Source organism: Schistocerca nitens, chromosome 5 (genome assembly GCF_023898315.1).
Source record: "Schistocerca nitens isolate TAMUIC-IGC-003100 chromosome 5, iqSchNite1.1, whole genome shotgun sequence".
NCBI classification, from domain to species: Eukaryota; Metazoa; Arthropoda; class Insecta; order Orthoptera; family Acrididae; genus Schistocerca; species Schistocerca nitens.
The window spans coordinates 277,156,298-277,180,833 of NC_064618.1; positions in this window are offsets into that span (position 1 = coordinate 277,156,298).

The window sequence follows — 24,536 nt, forward strand, 5'->3', positions numbered from 1 at the left end:
TTACGCATGTTGGCAGCTGTTCTAGATTCCAATTGTGGAATACTTACTTCGTCTTCTTTTGTGAAGGCTCTTCTGAATGCTGCGTTTAGTAACTTTTCTTTGGAAGCACTGTCTTCCATAGTATCTCCATTGCTATCGCGCAGAGAAGGCATTGATTGTTTCTTGCTGCTAACATACTTCACATACGACCAGAATCTCTGGATTTTCTGCCAGGTTTCTAGACAAACTTTCGTTGTGGAAACTGTTATCAGCATCTCGCATTGAAGTGCGCGCTAAATTTCGAGCTTCTGTAAAAGATCGCCAGTCTTGGGGATTTTGCGTCTGTTTAGATTTGGCATGTTTGTTTAGTTGTTCCTGCAACAGTGTTAAAACCCGTTTTGTGTACCAAGGAGGATCAGCTCCGCCGTTTGTTATTTGGTATAAATCCCTCAATTGCTTCTTTGAATTCAAGCCACATTTGGTCTATACTTATATTATTAATTTGGAATGAGTGGAGATTGTCTCTCAGGAAGGCGTCAAGTGAATTTTTATCTGCTTTTTTGAACAGGTATATTTTTCGCTTATTTTTGGAGGATTTGGGGATTACAATATTCAATCTCGCTACGATCACACTGTGTTCACTAATCCCTGTACCGGTTTTGATGCTCGTTATTAACTCAGGATTATTTGTTGCTAAGAGGTCAAGAGTGTTTTCACAATCGTTTACTATTCGCTTGGGCTCATGAACTAACTACTCGAAATAACTTTCAGGGCTTGTTGTGCAATGGTCTTAGCGTGGGACAATATGTGTGAGATACTTTAGGAAGTCCCTAAATTTTATTATTATCATTATCGAATGCATATGTGACACATTAAAGTTTTATGGGGGGGGGGGGGATGGTGAGGCAGTATCAAAATGTGTAAACGCCACCTCCCCTAGAACCGGAGTCTGGATCCGTGTGCCGGTCGCGGTGGCCGTGCGGTTCTAGGCGCTCTAGTCCGGAGCCGCGCTGCTGCTACGGTCGCAGGTTCGAATCCTGCATCGGGCATGGGTGTGTGTGATGTCCTTAGGTTAGTTAGGTTTAAGTAGTTCTAAGTTCTAGGGGACTGATGACCACAGCAGTTGAGTCCCATAGTGCTCAGAGCCATTTTTTCTGGATCCGTGTCTATGTTGCGCACACATGAATCACATCGTACATACTATCAAAGGCGATGGTTAATAGAGACGAATAGTTTGCATGCTATGGATCAGCATGCATCAGTTGGCCTAGAAAGAGTGTTGGGCACCTAAGTATCTACAAAGTTTCTTTTTTATCAGTTTCATTATTAATACCTGTATTAAAACTTTTCCTGCGGAAGATACTGGGAAACAGGAGGGAGCAGATAAAAGGTGTTGACTTGCAAATATGAGACTGTTCTGGCGCATCACTTAATAACGTCAAGTGGAATTTAGTAGCACGAATTGCAGGCCACGACGGGCAGACAAGCAGTAGCAGTAGCTACTCCATTCAGTTCCAGCCCGTCTGGGGGCCTCTCCAGCAAGTGCATTCCAGAGCTCCGCGGCCCTCTGCGCAGCGCCACGCATTGCAGGCGCTCTTCCGTGGATTCCATGCGAATCGCTGGCAGCCCAAGGCAGCTGCGCTGCGAACCTCCAGCTATGAGCGGTTCTGTCCCTAAAGCAACCAGACCGGACCTACAAACCTGCATGTCGAATACCGAAGAGGATTTTGTGCATGTTTCCACTACACTTGGCATAAACAGGGTGAGTCACCTAACGTTACCGCTGGATATATTTCGTAAACCACATCAAATACTGACGAACCGATTCCACAGACCGAACGTGAGGAGAGGGGCTAGTGTAATTGTTTAATACAAACCATACAAAAATGCACGGAAGTATGTTTTTTTAACACAAACCTACGTTTTTTTAAATGGAACCACGTTAGTTTTGTTAGCACATCTGAACATATAAACAAATACGTAATCATTGCCGTTTGCTGCACTGTAAAATGTTAATTACATCCGGAGATATTGTAACCTAAAGTTGACGCTTGAGTACCACTCCTCCGCTGTTCGATCGTGTGTGTCGGAGAGCACTGCAACATACATCGCGTTTCTACAGAATGATCTGCCAACGTTGCTCGAAAATGTCCCACTGGAAACGCGTCGACGTATGTGGTATTAGCATGATGGTGCACCTGCACATTCCGCAATTAACACTAGGCTGACCCTTGACTGGATGTTCGACGGGCGTTTCATAGGACGCGGAGGACGCATAAATTGGCCAGCCCGTTCTCCTGATCTTACACCTCTGGACTTCTTTCTGTGGGGTACGTTAAAGGAGAATGTGTACCGTGATGTGCCTACAACCCCAGAGGGTATGAAACAACGTGTTGTGGTAGACTGCGGCGACATTACACCAGATGTACTGTGGCGTGTACGACATTCATTACGCCAGAGATTGCAATTGTGTGCAGCAAATGATGGCCACCACATTGAACATCTATTGGCCTGACATGTCGGGACACACGCTATTCCACTCCGTAATTGAAAACGGAAACCACGTGTGTACGTGTACCTCACCCCTCATGGTAATGTACATGTGCGTCAGTGAAAAAGACCAATAAAAAGGTGTTAGCATGTGGACGTAATGTGCTGTTCCAGTCTCTTCTGTACCTAAGGTCCATCACCGTTCCCTTTGGATCCCTACGTAATTCGGTGCTCTCCGATACACACGATCGAACAGCGGAGGAGTGGTACTAAAGCGTCAACTTTAGGTTACAATATCTCCGGATGTAATTAACATTTTACAATGCAACAAACGGCAATGATTACGTATTTGTTTATATGTTCAGATGTGCTAACAAAACTAACGGGGTTCCATTCAGAAAAACGTAGGTTTGTGTTAAAAAAACATACTTCCGTGCATTTTTGTATGGTTTGTATTAAACAATTACACTAGCCCCTCTCCTCACGTTCGGTATGTGGAATCGGTTCGTCAGTATTTGATGTGGTTTACGAAATATATCCAGCGGTAACGTTAGGTGACTCACCCTGTATACGAAGGGCGTTCAATAAGCAACGCTACACTTTTTTTTTCTCAACCAACTTCGATTGAAAGAATGCGGAATTTCTTGAGGGACGTGGTGGGATATTCCCCCTTCAATCCTTACAGTTTCCTGAAGGTCCGATGTGTGTCAGCGCTATATGGAGCCTTCAGAATGGCGTCTGTTAGCGGAGGTGCGTTCCAAGCATAGAGCTGTCAATGTATTTCTTTTGACAGAAAACCACAATATTGTAAATAATCATAGGCGATCTTGCAGAGAACAAAAGCATGATGAGTCGTTGGGCGAGGCGTCTATCATCATCGCAACAAGGTCGGGCAAACCTGCCTCATCCATCCTACAGCCCGGATCTCGTCCCTTCCGACTTTGTTGGGCCCAATGAGGGATGCACTCCACGAGACGCAATACTTGGACGATGGGGACGTTATTGACGCAGCAAGACGTTGGTTCCGACGTCGACCAGTAGAGTGGTGTCATACGGGCATAAGGGATGTCCTAGTAAGGTGGGTAAGGACATTGCATTGAACGGAGATTATGTTGAAAAACAGCGTTTTGTAGTCAAACGAGTAGTGAATTATATGGTGTATTGGAATCCTGAATAAAACCAATCTGCTTTCAGAAAAAAATTTGTTTCGTTACTTATTGGACGCCCTTCGTAGTAGAGGATGGAAGTAGAAGACTTGACTTTTTGGGGGGGTTCTGGTAAAAGGCAGTTCACCTATAAAGAACGCCAGAAAGCATGGATGCTAAGAGAACTTACATCTCACGAAAACCTGCCATGTAAATTTGGAGAAGTGCTATTAACGGAAGACAGAAACGAAGTTGTTGGGTCCATCGTATATCTCGCGCCGTGAGGTTAAGAAATAAGAGAGATTCTGGCGCATATTGATCCATACAGAATTTATCTCCACCCCATTCACGAATGGAATGGCTTGCATTAATAATAATTAGTAAAAAGTACAAAACATTCACCATGCGTCGTACAGCGGCTCGCGGAATATCACTCATGCTCATAATTTAAGGATAATGCTCATACATGGTGAAACAACGCTCTGGTGAGCGGTTTGCGCGTTTAAATCACCTCGGGGTATGACCAGGCGGTGCATTTGACGAGGTGTGTTGGTGTGTGTCAGAGTACGGTGCTGCGAGTAAGTGTGCCGACGTTTCCAGACGTGCTAATGGTGACTGTGTGTTGAAAGTGGCTCAAGGAACATGTACTGATGACGTTATGAGGGGTAGAATACTAGGGCGACTGGAGGCTGGTCAAACATAGCAGATCGTGGCACTGGCTCTCCGTGTGCCACAAAGTGCGATCTCAAGATTATGGCAACGATTCCAGCTGACAGAAAACGTGTCCAGGCGCCACAGTACGGGACGTCCACAGTGTACAACCCCACAAGAAGACCGATATCTCACTATCAGTGCCCGCAGACGGCTACGGAGTACCGCAGGTAGCCTTGCTCGGGACCTAACCGCAGTCACTGGAACTGTTGTGTCGAGACACACAGTCTACACAGTCTACAAATGACTGAACAGACATCGTTTTTTCACCCGGAGACGTGGAAGGTGCATTCCACTGACCCCTGGTCACAGGAGAGCCCGTAAAGCTTATTGTCAAGAACACAGTACGTGGTCATTGGAACAGTGATCCGAGATTATGTTCACGGACGAGTCCAGATATAGTCTGAACAGTGATTCTCGCCGGGTTTTCATCTGGCGTGCGGCCTGTGTACGTGTGCATGGTGATCATATCCCATATTGATGTCGGGGTATGTGCGCAGGAAACAATGGCGTTCTGTAGCACATGTGTTTCGGGATGGTTTTCTCAATTTATCGCCAATACCGTGGACTTACAGATCCGTGTCGTGTGTGTTTCCTTGAAAGTCTACCTCTTGTTTGTTAAGCTGCTTAATTTTCATGTAAAAAGTATCTCCCTTTAATATAAGCGGACGCAGTGCTCCATGGTTCCCATTTCTACCGCTATGTGACTAATTCTTTCAATTAGGCCCGATAAATTGAGATATGGGTAATCAAACACCCTAGAAAAGATAGTATTTTAATTTAAAAATGAAACAACGGATAACGCAACATCGGTTAATGGCCATGGAACAATACCTGCACATTACTATGAATTCAGTTAATCGCATGAAGTGCGTAATGCATACAATGGATATGCCTGGATTGAAAATTCATAGAATATAGTCATTATCTCTGTGGTCTGGATGATTCAAATGGTTCAAATGGCTCTGAGAGCTATGGGACTTAACTTCTGAGGTCATCAGTCCCCTAGGACTTAGAACTACTTAAACCTAACTAACCTAAGGACATCGCACACACCCATGCCCGAGGCAGGATTCGAACCTGCGACCGTAGCGGTCGCGCGGTTCCAGACTGTAGCGCCTAGAACCGCTCGGCCACCCCGGCCGGCGGTATGGATGAAGGATACTAAATAACGCTAAGAGAGAATTTCAATTATCATTCTGATTTATTTCGATAATATTTAAGAAAGCTATTACTCTCTGTGACAAAACATTTAAGATAACCATTACTCTCTGTGACAAAACATTTAAGGAAACTATTACTCCTTGTAACAAAACATACATGAAATCTATTCACTCTCTCTTGCATCTCGTCAAACCGGAAACATAGACAACACTTAGTCGCCAGTTACATCAACTAATGATTAAAATGGGTGAAAATGAATGTTACTGAATGGTGGCCTCTTAACACCATATAGTTATGGTCACACCTATTTAACGCGCGGAGTAGGGAAGGATATTATCTTTCACTCTCTCAAACATTACTTGTGTTACTACACATGCAGTACCATGCAGATAAGTTCATGCTGAAACCGCGTATTATGCAACCGCAATACAACGTGAGCAAACCAGCCCAGGCTTCATGTCTCCACATTATTCATACTATGATTAACGAATGGCAAATCCAGTGACTTCCGCTATGAATGCTGGCAACACGTGGCCAAGTTCGACAACAAAGGAACGAGTAAAATAAACCGTTGAATCATGAAAAATTTATATTGCTTATATCCAGAACGAAACTATGCAACAAATGAAACATTAATGAACCTATCCGCTATTGGCCTAAGAACAAGAACCGTTGGTTCATGCCCTCAATCACCTCGCGCCCAAGTCCGCTAGTTGAAACACATTAATCTAAAAAATTTCTACAAATAAAATATCGCTGAACGTTTCCAGGAATTAATTCACACCCGAACATGCTTCATAATCAATGTTACCCCAAAAAACCTACATTATGAATAACTTTTCTCACCATCAATGACGAGCGCCGCACCCATGCGTCCGTCTTGTTCAGTCGGCGGCCCCAGCGTGTCCTAACACGGCGCGTTCCAGGACCAACCGCCAACCGTTCAAAAACACTGCCCTGCTCATCCCCACTATCTTCGGAATCACGAACTCTCTGCCGAATCTGCTCACGTTATGTTGGTGCTAAACTACCCTACTGCTACCATCTTTGACTAACCCAGAGTATTATATATTCCATGCATAATTACATTTATCCATCCACATACATCACGGGATCAAAGGATGAGAGAGGAGGTGTGACACCAACAGAAGAAAAAATATACACGGAAGCATTTTTGAATCCAGAGGTTAATTAGCTAGACGAAACATTGAAAGGACGCTCTCGGCGTAAAATGAATTATTAAACATGTAGAAATTAATCAGCCAGTTAAATGAAGCGTAAACCTGTGACGTTTCACCCTATGTGCCTATGCTATTAGCGCCAGTTTTGTGTAGTGCCGCCGGCCGCGTTGGCCGTGCAGTTCTAGGCGCTGCAGTCCGGAACCACGGGATTGCTTCGGTCGCAGGTTCGAATCCTGCCTCGGGCATGGATTTGTGTGATGTCCTTACGTTACTTAGGTTTAAGTAGTTCTAAGTTCTAGGGGACTGATGACCTAAGATGTTAAGTCCCATAGTGCTCAGAGCCATTTGAACCATATTTTGTGTAGGGCCACGTTGTGTAGCACCACATTCTGCAATTATCCTTAATTTATGAGCATGAGTTTAGATATAAATGTTACCTAAAAATAATGTCTGAACAACAATCTTGCGCAACTAATATCAAGATAAGCGCTAGTGTCCCTCGATCAACTCAAGAAAGTTCTCTAACCTGAAATACCACTGTAAGTAAGGCATACTCATCGTTATAGGTTATTGTCAAAAGATTACATGACATACATGTTTGTCATATAAGAGTAGTTATTGACGATTTGGAAGGAGTATTATCGTTATCTGTCTTTCATGGATTCCAGAACATGTTGCGGTGGGACACCTAAATGGACTGCCACGGTTTCCGTATCCGAGGTGGTCTGAATGAAAATAGCTTGATTCAGTTTGCGGATGAGATAAATATCGATAGGCTATAGGGATCTCATTTATTATTTTACCCACTATCAGTCCTTTGAAAGGCATGCATTATAACCCTACTTGATGGAAGCCACTAATTCAAAAATGGTTCAAATGGCTCTGAGCACTATGGGACGCAACTGCTGTGGTCATAAGTCCCCTAGAACTTAGAACTACTTAAACCTAACTAAGCTAAGGACAGCACACAACACCCAGCCATCACGAGGCAGAGAAAATCCCTGACCCCGCCGGGAATCGAACCCGGGAACCCGGGCGTGGGAAGCGAGAACGCTACCGCACGACCACGAGATGCGGGCGGCTCTGAGCACTATGGGACTTAACTACTGAGGTCATCAGTCCCCTAGAACTTAGAACTGCTTAAACCTAACTAACCTAAGGACATCACACACATCCATGCCCGAGGCAGGATTCGAACCTGCGACCGTAGCGGTCGCGCGGTTCCAGACTCCGGCCGGTGCGACAGCAGCAGCGCTTATCGATATTAGCCCTTCCATGTTATCTTTGCTGGACTGCTATTACTTCCCGGTCGTCGTGTGTCGACCAGCCTGTTGGATCGTGCCAGCAGTTAGTTCGGACTCTGCAGTCTGTGAATTGGCATGTGGCAGAAGTTCAGTCGGGGCGCGGTAGCAGTGAGGTTCGGACTGCCACGACTCGCCTGACGGTTGCCGACACACATGATTGGAGTGGGGGCGACTTCGGTTGGTCGTCGGTCGGTCGTCTTGGCCGGCGATCGCTTATGAGTTGGCTGTGTGTGCCGACTCATGATTCGTCCCTGTTATTGTACAGTCACTGCCGTTAGCATTGTCTAGTTCTTCGTGAAAGTGTTCGTGAAACCGTGTGTAGTTTATGTGATTTTGACTGACAAGTTATTTTAAATGTTGTCGGAGTACTGGCTCTGGGCAGTCGGTTAGTTGGTGTGTATCAGCCAGGAAATCTCCGCGCGGCGCAGTGGGCCAGGCCCGTTGGTAGTCTCTAGGCAGTGTCGGAGTGTGTGGGATCTGTTTCGATTGCTAAGAGGTTCGTGGCTCACCAACCCGGGACATCAAAGTTGAGTGGTGATTTAATTACCGAATCCAGTCTGTTCACATTGTGCCATTGGTTTTCATGGTTGGCTGTTGGTGGTATTCCCGTGAGGAACAGCGAGTGTGCGAGTTGGCGAAAGCTTGGCCACCATCCATTGGAGTTTAACTGTATTTTGTTTATTTGAAGTCCAAGTGCACCAGCGGAATTTTCTATTCGGTGGCCTTTAGCGTTCCTGTTACCTGCCCCGGCCGCTGACGTAAAATTCAGGCAGTGACCTTTCCTCACCGTGTTGTCGCTGTCCAACTCGTGAGTGTAGTTTTGACAGCTTATGTATACTTCGTTGTGGGCGGCTACGCCTGTTACGATTTGGCTTTGGAGTTCCTTGTGCACTGGTAGGGTGGAAAGTAAGTCGTCTTGTCGGTGGGTCTGTTGACTGTCTCTTGTTTGGGCGGACTACCTGTCTCCTCTGAGCGAACGTTAGTATGTCAAATGCTGACCGACCCCGGAGACTTCTGGGCGCCGCTGGCTGTACTGCCTTTTCTTATTGGCGTTTGATTGTGTATTTTAATGGTTTATAGCCGATGGTTTGAATTTTTATGCTTTCAGTTGGGTTTTAAATAATGGGCCTTCAGCCGCTTTAACATTTAAATTCCTTACTTGTTAAATCTTAGATTGTTTGGGCCTTCAGCCTGTGTAAAATATTGTTTAAAAATAAAGCTTTGGGCCTTCCGCCTACTAAAAATTATTTTAGTTGTTTTAAGTAATCGACCTTCAGCCGATTTTAAATTAAAGTTCTTGTCTTTCAAGTATCAGACTGTGTGGGACCTTCAGCTTAATTGTAGATAAGGCCTTCTGCCTTGTTTTTTTATTAAATTAATTTTACCTGCAGTCTTAATTCATGGGCCCTCAGCCGTCTTGAAATTAAACTTGTTTGCTTTTAAAGTGTTAGATTTGTTGGGCCTTCAGCCAAGTTATAGAACTTATTTACGTGAGGCCTTCTGCCGTCTAAATACTCTGTTTTGAGTCTGAATTTTAAGTTAATGGCTTTCAGCCGTTTTAAAATTTCAGTGTTTGTGCCCTTAAGGCAGAAGATAGTGTGGCCTATTCAGCCGATTACTAAGTTCAAGTATTGTTTGGACAACTAAATAAAGTTACATGTGTTTGAGTGTAACTGACAGCCCTCTTTTAGCCCCTTTCTACAATTCCAACTACCCGTTCTGTCCTGCCGACTTAAGCAGGGCGTTTTAGTTTGGTACCTTAGGAAATCACACATATATCTACCGTCGCGTGGCGGAGAGTACCGATGGACAGTAGGTGGTCGCCGGCAAGACGCCACCTAGTGGACCGTCCAAGAAGACGTTCGAGAATAGGTGGAACGCCGATGCTGAGGGCTTTTGTTAGCTAGTCAGCGCCTCAAACTAGTGTGTCTATGGATGAGAAACGTTGTTCTCTTGCCAGCTTACTAGGTGGTCAAGCTGCTAGCTGTCGCCTTCTGCGCCATAGACCTGGTCGCTCCCATTTTGCCTCACGAGTTTTCTAACCTTGCGTATCCTCGGCCGTTGGGAGGGCGGAACGTTCTCTATTCTTGCGCGCCTCAAGGCGAAGAAGTTGCTCCGTTTGAACTTGAATCTTTTTAACGGCCGCTGTCATTCTGAACAATTTACTAATTCCTCTCAAAATGACGGCAGCCGAGATTGTTTACGGATTTCGGTTCATCTGTACGCGGGGAATTATTATTACAGGGTTTCTTTCGTTTCTGTAATTATGTAGATGCGTTAATTCGCAGCTGAATCTTTAGACACTTCCAAATAAAATTATGGGGACAGCAATGGCTTGATCCTTGGAAGAAGGTACCGATTTGTCGCCTGATGTCATATTCATTAATTACATATTCATTAATTACTCTCGACTCATCCTTTGTTTTTAGCCTTGCGCGGCCGCCCACGCGCTCTTCACTGCACGTGGCGTCCTTGGGAGGTCATCTTGGATGTTAAGAACCCCTTCAGCTGTATTTAATCCTTTGTTATTGGATCACTACCGGTTACGTGGCACTAAAAGCCACGTTTTCTGCTGAACATATGGCTAAAACATTAGAGCAGAAAAGATCGGAACCTTTTTACGCAACACTCGATGTGCGTCAGAACAAACACCGCTAAAAGGCGGTATGTCATAGAATAACCACCGTTCTGACGGACAAAGAATACTGGTTAAAATGGTTCCAAATTTTTCCTCTCTAATGTTTTAGTCGTACCTGAAGATGTGACTTTTAGTGCCACAAAACCAGTAGCGATCGAATAATAAAGGACTAAATACAGTTGAAGTGGTTATTACGAGGTGCATTCAAGTTCTAAGGCCTCCGACTTTTTTTCTCCGGACTGGAAAGAGATAGAAACATGCACATTGTTTTAAAATGAGGCCGCGTTCATTGTCAATACGTCCCAGAGATGGCAGCACCGTACAGCAGATGGAATTTTACCGCCAGCGGCGAGAATGAGAACTGTTTGAAATACTTAAAATGGCGACGTTTTCCTTACTTGAACAGCGTGCAATCATTCGTTTTCTGAATTTGCGTGGTGTGAAACCAATTGAAATTCATCGACAGTTGAAGGAGACATGTGGTGATGGAGTTATGGATGTGTCGAAAGTGCGTTTGTGGGTGTGACAGTTTAATGAAGGCAGAACATCGTGTGACAACAAACCGAAACAACCTCGGGCTCGCACAAGCCGGTCTGACGACATGATCGAGAAAGTGGAGAGAATTGTTTTGGGGGATCGCCGAATGACTGTTGAACAGATCGCCTCCAGAGTTGGCATTTCTGTGGGCTCTGTGCACGCAATCCTGCGTGACGACCTGAAAATGCGAAAAGTGTCATCCAGGTGGGTGCCATAAATGCTGACGGACGACCACATGGCTGCCCGTGTGGCATGTTGCCAAGCAATGTTGACGCGCAACGACAGCATGAATGGGACTTTCTTTTCGTCGGTTGTGACAATGGATGAGACGTGGATGCCATTTTTCAATCCAGAAACAAAGCGCCAGTCAGCTCAATGGAAGCACACAGATTCACCGCCACCAAAAAAATTTCGGGTAACCGCCAGTGCTGAAAAAATGATGGTGTCCATGTTCTGGGACAGCGAGGGCGTAATCCTTAACCATTGCGTTCCAAAGGGCACTACGGTAACAGGTGCATCCTACGAAAATGTTTTGAAGAACAAATTCCTTCCTGCACTGCAACAAAAACGTCCGGGAAGGGCTGCGCGTGTGCTGTTTCACCAAGACAACGCACCCGCACATCGAGCTAACGTTACGCAATAGTTTCTTCGTGATAACAACTTTGAAGTGATTCCTCATGCTCCCTACTCACCTGACCTGGCTACTAGTGACTTTTGGCTTTTTCCAACAATGAAAGACACTCTCCGTGGCCGCACATTCACCAGCTGTGCTGCTATTGCCTCAGCGATTTTCCAACGGTCAAAACAGACTCCTAAAGAAGCCTTCGCCGCTGCCATGGAATCATGGCGTCAGCGTTGTGAAAAATGTGTACGTCTGCAGGGAGATTACGGCGAGAAGTAACGTCAGTTTCATCGATTTCGGGTGAGTAGTTAATTAGAAAAAAAATCGGAGGCCTTAGAACTTGAATGCACCTCGTAATACGCAAGATGGCAACTCATAGAAGATTGTCTGCAGCTGTTGGGAGGGTTCGTAACACGATGACTTACAATGTAACGATCACATATTTTCGTTCCGATTGCAGTAGGTTTCGTCACTTTCTCTTCCAGTCTTCTCATTAAATGTTTTTCTTTCATCTCAGTTTATTTTACGAATCTGAATGATGTATGGCAGTTATGAAGTCGCGTCTATTACCATGTAACATAACGTATCCGTTAAGTCCCTTAAAAGACAGTTGTAAATTTTTAGTATCTGAATTGTATTTAGGGGCTCCACATTGGACAATATATTGTTAGAGAAAAGACACTAGTAGCACGAAAAATGTGTGTGACACGAATGTAGTACACAGATTGAATCAAAAATTAAAACACATATAGAAAATAAACACAAAACGTCAGACATATTCAGAATCCAGGAAAATTCACAAGCCACAAATTCACATATTCAGATAACACATATATACGCTGACAACACCACACAGAAATAGAAAACATGGTACGCTATGACTTACGTATATAAATCATAAATTAATACACTGAGTAGCAAACATACTAAAAAAACATGGCCTCCATATTGCATATAAAACTGTGCAAACTTTCGAAACAAACTTTAGCCAGCCTATGCTCCAGACGGACAAATACAAAGGACTGGGAACATACAAATTTGAGTGTAAGAATTGTGATGCAGTCGATTTAACTATAACGTGTCAGAATTTTAATAAAACGTAACAAAGAATAAATTAGGTGTTGGAAGCACGAAACAAGCTATTCCACAATTCCAGAGCACTTAGAGTACCAAACCATCATTATACCAAATTACAACACATCACAAGAAATAAACACAACAAATTGCCTTGTACCACTACGGGAAGCCACCATACCCAGAAAGCCTATGCAGAGAAGGAACACAAGATAAACGGCTGGAGATGTGAACGGAAACTCTCCGCTACACTTAATAAAGGAAACGATAAGGTAAAAAATTATCCGTTTAAACACCTAACCATCTTAAAACACGTACAGTTCACACACACACACACACACACAAACACATACAAACATACATACACAGAGAGAGAGAGAGAGAGATCACAACACATATTCGATAGTTGGCAACAACATACAAATCATAACATTAAGTAAGTGAGCGTACACTTCCTACTGCCCTTGCAAACGAAATTTCGTATGGCACTAATCAGGAGCAGCACCTCTGTAGAACGGGTAATGAACACATGCAGGGTATTTCGTAAGATCGCGCAAAAATTTAACAGATCATGGAGGACGCTACATTGAACAATTTGAGTTAGGGAACCTTGGGGTGAAGGAGCCAGCTTAAGGAGATAATAGAAATAAAATCACATTGTCGGGTACATTTTTATTTACATTAGTTACAGTTTTTTGCAAATACCATCATTGAACTTACGATTTGTATTCTTTCTTACAAAATGTGCTGAAACTGATAGCCATCAACCTCAATGCAAGCATGACATCGGCGAACAAGATTCTGAGGCACCCTGACAAATATCCCTGGTGTGTTTCAAATCACATCACAGGCAGCTATAGTTCTGGAAACTAATTCCATCTCCATATCCACTCGGCTCTCATACATACGTGATTTGAGATACCTCATAGGAAATAATCAAGGGGATTCAGGTCAGGTGACCTCGCAGGACATGTAACAGGACCTCCCCTTCTAATCCAGCGACCAGCCGATACAGCATTGAGATGGTTGCGGACATCCACACTGAAATGAGGCGGTGTGCCGTCATGTTGTATCCACATCCTCTCACGAACAGCCAAGGAGAAACCTTTGCACGAAACTCAAGTACAGGCGGCCATTCAGACGGCCAGGTAGAAGATATGGCCCAATGAGATTGTGGCCTTCAAAGCCGGCTCAGATATTGACAGCAAAACGTACTTGATTTTGTGACTCTATTACAGCGTGAGGGTTTTTCCTCATCTCAGACAACGCTATTCCTGCTGTTCGAAATACCATCACGACCAAATGAGGCCTCGTCAGTAAACAGCACGATCTAGAAGAAACCTGGTCAATCAAGCCATTGTTGGAGCAACCACTGACACAATGCGACCCTTGGTGTAAAGTCAGTCAAAAGCATTGAATGGACTCGTTGCGGGTGATATGGGTGTAATTGTTGTTCGCCGAGTACTCGCCACACGGTACTGTGGGCAGCGCCCATTCCACATGAAATTCGGCAAGTATTTGTAGTGGGATCCGCTGCAACACGTTTCACCACCTCCTCTTCGAAATCAGGTATGCGAGTGGTACTCATGTTGCCAGGTCGCTCGTTTCTTCTTTCCAGTGAACCAGTCTCCCGCATTCGTCGACTGAGAGAAATAAACACTCGTCCTAACGGATGATGCCTGTTAGGAAATCGTTCCCTGTACAGCCTTTCAGCAGCGAGAGCTTTGCAACGTATGAGGATAAACGAGGTGCATGTCAGTAAGTTCTGCGAAACTGTAATGGTACCACTCCATCGTATTGTACTGTATGTCTCTGAATAGATCTGAGCAAAGAAAGAGGCTGTTGTTGATTCGTAGCACTTTCTGTCGTGGGACAATGTAAATACGAGACAGCGGAGCACCTTATAGACAAGTAAAGCAAAAAAAACCTGCATCACAACTTCCTTGTAATCAGTCTCGTCTTCCTTGTTTCCTTGCAGGAAACAAAGAATGTACTTGTTAATAAACAGCACTGTGCGCGTAGACTTACACGCGTTTTAATTGTAAAGAAGTTGGAAAACAGTAATGCTAGACAAAGCGGTAAACAAGTTTACTTCCATTCCTCCTTAAGATTGCTTCTCCTACCCCAGGTTCCCTACCTCAAATTGTTCAGTGGAGCATTCTCTATATCCTGTTACATTTTACACGCGCTCACGGAAACACCTTGTACGAAATTTGCAGGTAGAAATATGAAATATTTATTCGTCACAGAAAAGCAGAAAGTGCCACAACTCTTTATAATCTTCATGTATAGCGTGAAATATGTAAAACAAAACTGTATAAACATAAATATGTATATATCACAGGCAACTGAAGATGCCTTGCAAACAATAAAAGCGAAAGACGTATAGCATGAAATATTTATTTTATTCAGCTGTATATAGACGAATCCAAAGTAATAATTATCAACATAATATTGCATGCAACTGAGGACGATAGGACAACAAAAGTTAAAGTTGTTGCCTTCAAAGTCATGTGTCTTAGTCGCCTTTCATAAAATTATTATTTGCAATGATTAACTTGGCTTTACCTAGTTCGACAGATTGCCTGGTAGAGGGATTGTGAAGGGAACCAGCTCTTTTGATTTTATTTCCTTTTATCTTCCACCAGCATCGTGGTAGCTCGGTGATATATGAATGTATGTTTAATTGAGAGGGAATGTGGGCCTTACTGATACAGTGTAGCTTTCTTGGTAATGGTTGTAGAAGCGTGGGAACGTCGATAGAATTTTATCTTTCAAAGCTGGCTTGTGACGCGATTGTGCTGGAGACAGTTTGACGTGCTCTTTATAAAATTACATCTTGCTATTGGTCAGTTATACCAACGTGCGGACTGTGGAATTTTCCACCAACTCTCGTTCTAAATTTTGTTCGGAGAGCTAGTGGGAGGCTGAGTAACGAGCAATGACTTTTTCTTTATTTTCTGTGAAACTGGCGTATCGTCTAACGCTGCATGGTCGTTTCTTGTGACGATTAGATGGCGGTCACCCCACGCTGGGAGGCTGCACCAGTGCCCAGCATCTGAGATGTTTTAGAAACTAGGAAGAGATACGTCAGCAATTACAAGTCTTATTGGCATAACAGCAACCACAATCAGGTCTGAATGTAGTAAAAACTGAAATGAATGTTCCCTCTGTGTAGTCTTCAGCCGCGTATCTCATAACCCCCTTCTCTGGGAAAACATCAGAGGGCATTATTGTGCTTATAAACGATGTGTTAGCCACTGCAGAATGTAGTAACAGAACAGATGAACCATGTTTGTGGATGGCTAAGTTACGTATCACGAGTGAGGCTAAAACATATCTCGCATCACAAGTTTTGACGTCGTGGTTCAGGATTCCATCCTATTATCCACTACTGTGCGCAGTCTGTATCTCGGAGCTTACAGTCTCCTCTTGTCCTCGAGGTCCAGAATCACAACCGATATGTGTGCCCCAGTATCCACTGGAAAATTTTATTCCTTCTTATTCACCCAAGCTATCAAACAACAGTCAGTCTCTGCATACGTTTTTACAGTACTGCAGTTTACTGGAAACGTTTCCCGCCGTGTTTAACAGTGTGGTTGGCGACTTCGCGCCTTCAAATACTCGGGCTGGCCACAACGGTAACATTCCTTACCAGTCGTAATTACCTTTCTCTCACTACACATTTTTGTGACACTATCTGTGTCTTGTAAAGGTGTGGCAAAGTGCTGCGGCTAAATCATGACGGTTTTCCGTTCACACCTGCCATGAAAAATCTGGGGAAATTCCTCTCATGAAAACGTCTAATGCTTATTCTCTGGCTCTTTGAGCATGAGACTGTCCACATCTGGCTTCTGTGTCAGCTCGTACATCGTTGCATTTACCTTACGTAGACTGTCAGAAAACGATTCAACGGTTTCATTTGCTTTCTGTGTTAAGTTGTTGAGTTTCTACCTAAGAAATCGTGTATTATTTTGTTTTCTATACCATTGCCCTAAACCCTTTGCCAATTCTTCAAATGTGTATGCCTTGTTAAGAACTTCGTGATGCGGAATATTTTTCACCCGTGATACGCAACTTGGCCACCCAGAAACATGTTCCATCTGACCTGCTAATTCATTCTGTAGTGGCTAACACATCATTTATAAACACAAGATGTTATTCCAGAGAAGGGGGTTATGAGATACGTGACTGAAGACTACACTGATGAAGAGGGAACATTCATTACAGTTTTTACTTCATTCAGGCCTGATTGTGGTTGCTGTTCTGCCAATAAAGCTTGTAACTGCTGACTTAGCTATTCATGAAGTGCTTCCTGTAGTTCAAAAACCTCTAACAATATGGAAACTTGCTCGATAAGTGCAGTTATCATATCACTTCTACTAGCTGACCGTGTCTACTCCATGTTTATGAAATTCACTTTTCCATTATTTTTTCCCCTCGAGAAAACTAGTATCACTTACAAACACAAACTTTTCAATAACTGCATTTGCGAATCAGAACAATTGCACCTAATCTTTATGCCTAACCATTGTCCAACGACACTCTGAGCATTCGTTTACTGTGTGGCCATATCTTCCACATGTAACGCGTCTCGCAGGTATAAATTTATCACATGGAGTACTAGGACTAGTTAAATTATAGATTTTGCAGCTTGTCGGAAAAAGGTACACTTGCCAACTGTTCAACTTAAATTGAAATACATCAGTTGGCTGCTTAGCCTATAGAAAGTAACTTTGCAGTCTTCAGGTCAGTCCTGGACATAGCAACAAATACAATTCCTTTGAGAATAAGTACAATGGTAATTTTTCTGACTCACCATATGTTACTACTGCGGACTCTGGTGTGCCGAATCGGAAGTGGTTCCGAAATTATCACACTTCAATTCCTGTTGGTCCTGGGCTGGAGCTCTTCTGACATCCAATTTGTGGGGGTCGTCCTGTCCCGGTCTGGATGATGGCCAGGGAAGCTGTGTAGCGTCATCAGACACAATAAAACGGGATTAAGTATTGCTTCGTTTATTTCTCTGAATACTTCTCGGTGCTGTATCTTCGGCGGCGGCTGGTGGCTTAACAAGCAGGAGGAATCTGCTGAATCCGGTGACTGACCAAGGATGCCGTATAGCGCTGCACCAGCCCTGTGCTCAGGCCTGTGTCTTCGAGTAAGCCGGCTGGCTGGCTGACTACCATTCTATGGAAGGTGCGCTCCGTGTCTCACACGCCGTTCTGGAAGTACTCTATCCTTCACAGGTCACTGCTCGTGGTGTCCCACCAGAGGGACGGCGATGTCGGATGCTGTAATGTGCTGAATTCTGATCCTAGCCTGCGGTTTCGGTAGGCCGTCTCAATCAAGCGATGCTGGAGTGTAACGCAGTTTGTGCCCCAGGCTGAAAAGGTGTTGGTAGATCCCTAGACTACCCATCAGTGGCGGCTGGTACTGGAGGTTGGCTTCCATCGTCTGTGGCTACGGATTCGTGGTCGTCTCATAAGGTGGCAGAAGTGTGACCGGTACTGGAACATTCTCATACATCAGATGTTATATACCATAATCAGAGAATCAAGTGTAATCGACATGAACGCCATCGATCCTACAGATCAAGTGACTCTGGCCTACCGAAGTGGGGTAGTTATGGTATTGAGGAGGGGCTCTGCTTTTTGACGCCATTCATCATGTCCAAATGGGTTCTACTCTCTACGAGGTGTCAGCGGACTTAAGTTGTTCTGTTACATTTGCTTAAGCAGTTTTTTTCAGAGTAATAACTACATTTCCTCAAGCAATTAGGAATTAAAGTCCAGGTAGAAGAAATAAAAACTTTGGGGTTTGCCGATGGCATTTGTAAGGGGTCCGGAGGCCCTTACTATAAATTTGCACTCGGCACAGGTCGATAGGGCGAACAATCGATTGTGTCGTGTTACGAGAGCGAGTGTGGAGTTGATCTAGTGCCATGTTGCGGGTAGAGGTGTGTGGAGGCCAGTTGTTGTAATGCGAGGCTTTATCGACAAAGGGAGTTGCCATCGCCGCGGTTTAACCCCTTTGTGTTAGAATAATACCGGGAAAGTGAAGAAGTATTGTTACGAAAGTGATTAGTGATATTCTAGCGCCGATATTTTGCTTTCATGTCTACCGCGCCAGCATCTTTTTGGATTGCAGTGTTGGATTGCAGTGTTGGATTGCAGTGATGGATTAACGTGTGACGATAATGAAAAATGAAAAAGGCTGTGCTGAGATCAGCCGTAATTAGATATGTATGACGGAGGCAGTGGCTGTCTCCTCCTTTTTGTGTTTTTGAGACGAATATAGGTTCGTAATTAGTGAAACTGTGTTGGTGTTTTTCTTGTTACCAGACATTTCATTATTACAGCATTTGAGAAGGACGAACTGGAAAGTAACAACTTCCGTAGCAGTCAATTCCGATTGCCAGCCCCATTAGGTACACGGTCACATTAATGATAATTATTGGGCTGCTATTCGACCAGATCAGATCAGGTCGGCTAAAATAAACGGAGGTGTTACACATTGCAGTTCTGTTAGAAGCGGAAAAGTGCTTGGGAGAGCAGTTGAACGGAATGGACATTATCTTGAAAGTCGAACCGCAATAAAACCAAGACAAGAAGAATGGAACACAGTCAAATTAAATCAGCTGATAGGATGTTGGGAAACGAGACACTTAAAGTAGAAGATAGGTTTTATTATTTGGGCAGCAAACTAACTGATGATGTCCAAATTAGAGAGAATATAACATGTAGACTGGTAATGGCAAGAAAAGTGTTTCTGCAGAAAAGAAATTTGTTAATACTGTATATAGACAAGCGTTAGAAAGTCTGTTCTGAAGGTATTTGACTGGAGTGCAGCCATATGTGAAAGTGAAACATGGACGATAAACAGTTTAGACAAGAAGAGAATAGAAATGTGGTACTACAGAAGGTAGCTGAACATTAGATGGGTAGATCACGTAACTAATGAGGAGGTACTGAAGAGAACTAGGAAGAGAAGAAATTTGTTGCACAACCTGATTATAAAAAGGGATCGGTTGGTAGGACACTTTCTGAGACGTAAAGGGATCACCAAATTAGAACGGGAGGGAAGGGTGGGGGGTATAAATCGAGACCAAGAGATGAATGCAGTAAGCAGGTTCAGAAGGACATAGGTTGCAAAGAGTTACTGGGAAATGAAGAGGCTTGCAGAGGACAGAGAAGCATGGAGAGCTGCATCAAACCAGTCTTCGGACTGAAGACCACAACAACAACATTAAACTTTTATAACAGGGCTGATTAAACGCGGAGGTCTGAGAGGTGATGCAAGATGTAACACCCTCCCCTGTTTCCTTAGAGGTAACTGCGTGCTCTGCGAAAAGTCTGTTGCTAATAAGGTCATAAGTATACACCATAAACAGCAAGGATCCCGACATACTTGCGTGTGGCACACTTGAAGTTATTTCTATATATGTGGAGGACTCTTCATCCAAGATAACATGCTGCGTTCTCCTACTAAGAAATCCTCGATCCAATCACAAATTTTGACTGATGACCCATACGACCATACTTCTGTTGATAAGGTTGGTGTCGTACTGAGACAAATGGTTCTTACAATTCAAGAAATACTGCAACTACTTGAGTGCTTTGATACGTAGCTTTCAGGCTTGACGTGAAAAATGTGTGCCTCATATTTCAAATGGTCTATGTTGCTTGGCATGGATACCAGTTTGTACGAATTCACTTCGAGATAGCTCATTATGTATGAGCTCAGAGTATGTTCTGAGGTTGTACAACAAATCTATGCCAAGGGAATTGGATAATAATTCTATGTTTCACTTCTGCTAGCATTCTCGTAGGTGGGAGTGACATGTGCTTCCTTCCAACTATTGGACATAGCTTTTTGTTCGAGGGATTTAAGATATGTTATGGTTAAAAGAAGGACTCACTCAGCCGAAAATTTGGTCTAGAATCTGATAGGAATTTTATCTGACTCTGGAGTTTTTTGCACTTTTGTGATTTCAGCTGTTTGTCAACACCACTGACATTAGTATCCATTTCCATCATGGGAATCAAAGTGGGGCATTACTCTTGGGTTTTCCTTTGTAAACATTTGAAAACGCAGTTCATTGTTTCCGATTGTGCTTTGCTATCATCAGTTTCAACTTCTGTCTCGTCATGAATGGGCACTAACTTTGGTACCGCTAAAGGTAGTTACATATAATGAGAATTTATTTGAGTTTTTGAGAGATCTTTAGATAATATTCTGCTACGCTAATCGTTGAAAGCCTCACGTACTGCCCTCTTCACAGCCAAGCGCCTTTCATCCAGCCTCTATCTATGACTCTGTGTCTAGTTTTACACCTATTATGCAGTACTTTCTGTTTCATTAGAAGATTCCTTACAGTAGCCGTACACCATGGAGCGTCTTTCACATCATAAACTGCTGTACGAGGTACATATCTGAAAAGTTCATGGCCAACTATTCTCTGAAATTTAAGCCACAGTTCTCCAGACTGATCCTGTGCTCATTGATATTTATCTAGGTTGCTGAACATGGTGATTCGGCCTACTTTCAAACCTTCTCTGTTCCCACATTTCCTGTTGAAGAGTCGAATACCAGAAAGTTATAGTTCCGTTAATACGTATTCCTTTTCCATTTTCTCACTTTCAAGATTTTAAAACTTCCTTTACGGCTTTGGTAATATTTCCAGAGTACAAGTAACGTTTATTTATTGCTTTCGAAACGTGTAATGTATAGGTCAACTTTGACGTTATACTGTATTGACTAGGACTGATTGTTATTCCCTCGTCTGTAGATGACAGAAGGCGAGAATGATGACAATTACCAAGGAGAATGCGAAGCTGTCACTGATATCGCATGACACCGTAACAAAGATTTCTAGCTAATTACGTGTATTTTTTGGGGCTAGGCGTCTGGAGAAGCAAACCGAGCGATTGAGAACATGCAAGCAAACTAGAGGCTAGGGAGTAGGTTGAGGGTGCCAGTGTTTACGACGATACGCAGAAACTCAGCCTGCCGGAGGCTGCGGCAGGGGGCAGGGAGGTAGCGGCAGGATAATTAAGAGTGGCTACGGCCTCCTCTGTTTTGTGCTGCGCGCAGCGCCTCGCCTGCCTTCGTTTCCTTTTTTTGCGCAGCGCGACGCACGGCTCCGGCCGTCCGGAAGCGGAGGTCGCAGCAAGAGATAGCATTCAGCAAAGTTATCTCTGGCCGGCTCCGGGCGTGATGGAGAGCGCAGGGCTAATCTCGTTAGAAGGTGTAGGCGGACAGCGGATAGCGGGCAGCTCCATTTGCAAAAGTTGTTGTGCCACATTACGGAACTGTGAGAACTAAAACGATAGACGGGTGTTGTCCTTCTACTAGGCATGTGTGCAGTTTAGCGTGAATCCACTTCACAATCGACATAGATGGCTCAGCCACTCGGGGAGAAAATTAACATTACTCGCAAATAAAAGATTGACAGTGACGTGCAACATAACTGCAGATATCTGACATAACTACTGTGTCGGCCAGATACTATTCTAATCGGCTCCGCCGCCAGAATAATCCATTGTACCACATGTCCGCTATATTATCATATCTTCTGCCAACGGCCTGACTGACGATGTTTCGCGAAGCGACTTATTATCATTGACGCGAGCCGTGCGACCTTTGCCTCCGTGTGGTGGAGCCACGTGTGTGCAAAAGCCAGGATGTACGCTGGGACAGACAAGAGTCTACGAATAGGAAGGACCTGAGGTGACAGTAAACCGTCTGCAGGAGTTGGCAGTGTGGTTTTCGGAAGTTATTGTGCTACAAGAAATGTATTCTCAGTTGTGAACATGAACCACCTTCTGCTGCATATTAGAATGCCAACTGTTATGCTGGAGTCAACGTTGCCCCTGAGGGCTAGAAACCCATATTACACCGCAGAGGACGGGTTTGTCTATGTCCAAGGTGTACCAAAAGCACCATGGTAAAAACCGGCTATTTAAATACAGGATAATGGAAACAGACATTCCGAGCCTACTTCCTGCAGCGGGAGTTCGAGCCACAGCGTGGAGGAAGTATCACTACGCCAAAATCTGATTGGCTGGAGACAGCTATTTAGGGGCTAGAATGAGCCCTGAAGTTCAGTTCACTCAGGATGCCGACCTCGTGGACTTCGACCACTGAAGATTACGTCTTCTTCTCTGAATTGCACTTTTACTAGTGTGTGTGTGTGTGTGTGTGTGTGTGTGTGTTACAAAGAACCTTTGTGGAAAATTAGAACTTTTTGTTTGCCTCAATTAGGAGACTATTACTATTACTATTTCTTTTGTTGTTCAGTCATCAACCTTGCAAACGTACATAAATTAAGGTTGTGTTAGTGAAAAATTGCGAATTGTCAGTCACTACGCAAGTGGCGATGAGTGAGTCTTCCTCATGGCCGAAGTTGTACTTCAGCTGATGGTCCAAACTGTGCACGACTTACTGCAAGGTTGTCAACAGTTTTGCAAGAAATCTCAGGATACAAAGGAACGTTTATTTACGGAACTCTTGCAAAAACACCCGGTTCCGCCATCCCCGCCATTTACCACTTTCAACGAGGATGCTGACGACTGGGAAACATACGAAAAGCGGTTCCAGCAGCATTTTCAAATCCACCAGGTTGTCCAAGAGGCTGCTCATCGTTCCTACTTTTTGTCCTGGAACCAGTCCAAAGTGTATGTTCTCTTGACGATCTTCGGGTTGTTTCTCCCAGATTTTTGAGGTTCTCGCAGTTTACTACCGACGACGTTTCCACATGTTGGCTGCCCGTGTCGAATTTTACCAGTGTCACAAGGAGGCCGGCCAATCCTATCGACAGTGGGCAGCGGAACTGCACGGTCTCAGCCGGAAATGTCACTTCAACACATGAGTCTCCAAAGAATCCTACGCAGACCAGATGGTCCGCGACCACCTCATCCAGGCGGCCCCTGGCGAGGCTTTCCGGCGCGACGCCCTCAGACTCGACAATCCAACTCTGGACCACATCATTGATCCAGCATTCAAGTACGAAGTCTCTACGGTGGCCAACAAGCGTTTGTAATCCTAGGAGGAAGTGGTGGCCCTCTGCGACCACGACGCCTCAGAGCAGTCGCATCACTGACGGAGGTCGAAGATGTTGCCACCGACCATTCCGATGACCGGCGCTGACTGTCCTGTTCAGCACAGCATCGCCCTGTCTAGGAATTCTGGCCCTCGGAGGGCACCGTGGCTCCAGAGCAGACTGTCGGTGCACGGAGACCCCAGCGCCCTCGCCAGCACCTCCAGCCCCTCCGACTGCCATCCTGCCTGGTATGCTTTAAGAACCATGCACAGGAAGACTGCCCAGACAAGTGGGCATATTGTACATTGTGTACCCGTAACAGATGTGTTAGTTTGGTCTGCCAATCTTGGCAGCCCCCTCCTGATCCGGCCAATGACAGTTGGGGGCCTATACCTATGGATATCAACCAGGTCTGATCTTCCAAGCCGATGATCGACGTTCACAGGTCAACAGTCAGCTGCTGCAGATGCAGGTGGATACCGGAGAGTGGTCTCACTGATCAACTATTCCTCTTATGCGAAGATTGGGGAACCCCTCTGGCACCCACACCTTGACGCCTCCTTACTTAAAATAAGCAAGTGATCGCCCTCTTGGGTCAGTTCACGGCTTCTGTCCTGTATAAATCGGTTCGCTGGGAAGTTACCTTC